General features: G+C 43.6%; 1 pseudogene; it reads right to left on the bottom strand.

Moving 5' to 3' along the window:
* Positions 1 to 1,018: 1,018 nt before the first annotated feature.
* LOC109379306 (60S ribosomal protein L29 pseudogene) lies at positions 1,019 to 1,472 on the bottom strand (annotated as a pseudogene).
* Positions 1,473 to 4,612: the final 3,140 nt, after the last annotated feature.

The raw sequence follows: 4,612 nt of genomic DNA, 5'->3' as shown, positions 1-4,612 counted from the left end.
TTTACCGAGCTCGGCTCCTGCCAAGATACCCAGCGCAATGTTCCTGCTCACGTGGAGACGTCTCTTACCCCGAGAGCCCCCATCTCCCCTGAAAATCTCTTCCTAGGGAAACCCTGGACTCTTGAGAAGCCTGAACTATTCAATTTTCCTGGAAATGCTAATGAGTTGTCTCAAGCTGTGTGTGAGTTTAATGTTCAGAGAATCCAGGAGCTAAATGATCACAGCCGAGGCGTGCAGGCACGAGGTGCCACACATCTCTGTGCAGCCTGCCCTCTGCTCAGATGTTACCACCTCTTTTGAGTGGCACTTCCACCCGCCTTCAGCCATCCCTCCTTGGGCAGAGATGCCATCAGATTTTACAAGCCAGGCAGGGTCAGGTCTGGTGAAAACGTGAATGAGAATGCCCAGAACAACAAAGGCAGCAGGCAGTTTTCCTCGGGAGCCGGTGCTGAGCCAAGCCACGTGCTGGCAATCATGGGACACCAATGGGAAAGCAATGAGTGGCACAGCAGCAGACCCTACTTAGGGAGACTTAACTGGAGGCAGACTTATCGGGATTAGCCCAGAGCTTACAAAGACAATTTTCGAAAAAAGACTTTCATTTGGATGATTTTTCAGCAGCTGGATTACCAGGATGCAGGCTTGTTTGTTGTAACTTTTCCTAGAGCAGGGGTAGGCAAACGTTTTCTGTAAAGGGCTGCGTGTAAGTGTTTTAGGCTTCGTGAGCCCAGTGGTCTTTGTGGCAACCGCTCAATTCTGCTATTGTCATTGAAAGCAGCAATAGACAATGTGTCAATGAATGAGTGTGTCTGTGCCCCAATGAAATTTTATTTATGGACACTGAAATGTGATTTTTTTTTTGGATTTTCAAGTGGCATGGATTATTATTTTGATTTTTTTTTGACAGATCCTGCTTCAGGTTTATTTGTACAAATAGAACAGGAGGACACCGGCCCCATGCAGACAGCAGCCCAGATCACACCAGTCCTCCCGTCCTCATATCGGCAGACAGAGGCCTCTACTCTGGAGCCTTCGTGGGGCCTGGGCACCTTTGGAGCCGGGGCCTGAGCCTGAGCTGGAGGCAGAGCTGCAGCCGCAGCCCGGGCTTGGTTTGAGCCTCGGCCTTGGGCTTTGGCCAGCAGAGCCTGAGCCCCTTGGCGATACGGGTACCAGCACGTTTCCCAAGCTTAGGGTGGGCAATGTAGAGAAGTCAACTGAGCTCGCAACTGTTGCCCTTCGGGGTCTTGGGCTGGACCTCCGTGGGCTTTAGGAGGGCCTTGATGGCCTCAACCCGTGCCCTCATGGCCTTGGTGATGTTGGCTTGCATCTTCTTCAGGCCCTTCTTGGTGTCCCAGGAGCTTGGGGTCCACCCCCTTAAGAGAGTCACATCTTTGTGATTGGGGTTCCTTGATGCAGTTTCTGTGCCATTTTCGGGGTTGGTTGTGCGTGGTGTGGTTCCTGGACTTGGCCATGTCTGCACCAAAGTGTGCAGTTCCCTCTTCTTTTGATTTTTAAATACTAGTTAAAAATAGAAGAAAAAAAATTTTTAACGTGCTTAGCTCATAGGCTGTAGGAAACAGATGGGCTGGATTTGGCCTATGAGCTATAGTTTCCCAGCCTCTGTTTTGTGGCAATGCTTCTCAAACTCTGTATGGTAAATGACCAGTTTTTTTTTAATTTCCAAGTTTTCTCACTTAGATACATTTGTAAATTTATATTAAAATGGGCTGCTATAAAAAAGAAAGAGGAAAAAAGAGCTAAAAAAATACAAGTCCACTGACAATTGATACCAATGTTTCTAATGCATAAGCCCAATGTCTGGACTTACCAGGAGCTGGACCATAGGTTTATATGGCCCATACCTTGGGGGACCCTATAAATCTACAGTAACTGCTTTGTTATTCTAATATCAATTAATGCATTAATTATTTACATTATCATCTAGTGTTTTCAAAGTGCTTCAAGGTTGTGGTTTTTCATAAGCCTGCAGTCTTGTTTGCTTGTTCTTAGCGACCATTTTGTTGCCTCATATGGGTTGGCGAAGGCTCGCTCATCTAGGAGCTGTATAATCATTCCATCCCAGTAAACATTGCTGTCAGTTTTTCTCTGGCTCTGTCCCTAGCCTCTCAGTCCCCTTCAAATTCCCACCAACCATCATGGAGGCCGTAGGACAAGCCTCTCCAGTGGCCTGTGGTGGTCTGCTGTTCACCTCTTTGCCTGCTCTGGGGCCTGGGCTCAGACATCTGTCACAGCTTCTATTACCATACCTGCGACAGCATGATGGCTGTTCTTCCTTCCTCTCTGGAGATAGCCATGCTGTTCTGCTCTTAAGCTGCCATACCTACCTGGCTTTGGACCATGTCTAACTTGCTCCCCCAACTTTCCCAAGCAGAGAAAGTCATAAACACCAATTCCTATGGCTCGTTGTCAGAGGAATCACCGACTAGCCTTGTACATTTTCACCCCCTTGTACTTCAGCCCCAACTCCCTGGGCTGCACCAGAGGTGGTCTGAGTGACAGAGGCTAAGCTGTGGCCAGAACCCCCCTTCCCTCCAGGCTCAGAGAATTCAGTTTGTACCAAGCTTGGGGACCTACACTCTCCTTCCTGCTGCATCCATTTTAAGTGTACAGTTTGAGGAGTTTTGACAAAGCGCACACACCCTTGTAGCCACAACCCCACTCAAGATAAACAGCATTGGGCCGGCCGAGTGGCGCGATGGTCAAGAACTCGCTTGGGATACCAGAGGGCCCCGGTTCGGATCCCACATATGAGGGCCAGTGACACTGCCCTCTACAGCTAAGATGCTGAACAACAGCTCAACCTGGAGCTGGGCTGACGTGAGTCGCTGTAGGCTGCAGCCCCTGCTGCAGTGGGTTGCCATGGGCTACCGTGTGTAGCCAGCAGCCAGCAGCCAGCGTGAGCGGCCAGCAGCCACAGTGAGCGGCCATCCAGAAGCCGGCGACTGATCTGCCTCGCCCAGGAAGAGCGCAATGATTGTGCCAACTTGGGCCCGTGAAGCAACGTCCTCCACAACTAGACTGAAGAACAAAACGACAGCAACTTGTCTGTTCCCCTTCCCCCAATTCCCCCAAAAAAAAAAAAAAAAATCTTAAAAAAAAAAAAAAAAAGATAAACAGCATTTCCATCAACCCAAAAAGTTCCCTTGTGCCCTTCTGCTCCTTTCTACCTCTACTCCCAGCCCCAGGCAACTACTGATCTGCTCCCTGTTGATACAGATTACTTTTGCCAGCCCTGGAGTTCAAGGTAAATGAAATCATAGTATATATTCTATCGTGTAAGGTTTCTTTTACTCGGCATAACATTCTTGAGATTCACCCATGTTTTTGCTTGCATGAGTGCTTTTGTTTCTATTCGTTTCAGCACAGAATTCCATTTTTGGGCTATATCGTAATTTGTTTATTCATTCACCAGTAGTTGACTTTTGTATAGTTTCCAATTTTGAGGTCTTGTAAATGAAACTGCTATGACCATTCATTTACAAGCCTGAAGTAAAAATATTTTTTATGTCTTTTAGGGAAACACCTAGAAATGCAATTGCTGAGTTAACCTAGTAAATGTATGTTTAGCTTAGTAAAAAAAAAAAAAATCAAAGAGTTCTCCAATGTTGTTTTACCATTTTACATTCCCACCAGCATATGTACAAGAATTTCCAGTTGCTCCAAAACTTCACCAACACTTAATATTGTTTGTCTTTTTAATTTCAGAGAATGTGTAGTGGTATCTCATTGAAGTTTCAATTCATATTTCTCTATTAATGTTGTTATATGCTTATTGGTCATTCCTATGTCTTATTTTGTGAAGCTTTTAAAAGCTCTGTTAAAAGCTTTTGCACATTTAAAAAAATTGGGGCTGTTTGTCTAATTATTGAGTTGTGAGATAGATGACAGGTAGATAGATTGATAGATAGATAGATAGATGATAGATAGATAGATAGATGATAGATAGATAGATAGATAGACAGATTTCCTGGATATAAGTCCTTTGTCAGTTATATGTTGTACATTTTTTCCCAATGTGTGGCTTGCCTTTCCATTTTATAATGGTGCCTTTTAACAATAAAAGATTTTACTTTTGGTGAAATACAACCTTTGTATTTTTTTCTTTATCAGTTCATTCTTTTTGTGTGTGTCCTAAGAAATTTTTACTTATACCAAGATTGAAAAGATTTTCTCTTATGTATTTTTTCTAGACAATTTAAAAGTTTTAGCTCATGTTTAGGTCTCTGATCCATTTCAAATTTATTTTTGATTGTTGTGTAAGGTAAGGATCAAAGCTTGCTTTTTTGATGTAGCTATTCAATTATTCTAGTGCCATTTATTAAGAAGATTATCTTTTCCCCATTGGAGTTCCTTGATCCTTTTGTTGAAAATCAATCAACCACATATTCTGGATACCCTAATTCATTCTGTTAATCTATATGTCTATCTTTATGCTGATACCATACTATACTGATTGTAGCTTGACATTAAATACTGTAGCATGTGTTCTTGAACTTAGTTCTTTTTCAGAATTGTTTAGCCTAGTCTAGATTTTTGCATTTTTGAGTAAATTTTAGAGTTGACAAAAAAATAGATTTGATGTTTTTATTGT

Source organism: Hipposideros armiger, unplaced genomic scaffold (assembly GCF_001890085.2).
Source record: "Hipposideros armiger isolate ML-2016 unplaced genomic scaffold, ASM189008v1 scaffold_24, whole genome shotgun sequence".
Classification (NCBI taxonomy): domain Eukaryota; kingdom Metazoa; phylum Chordata; class Mammalia; order Chiroptera; family Hipposideridae; genus Hipposideros; species Hipposideros armiger.
This window is presented reverse-complemented; position numbering and strand designations above follow the sequence as displayed.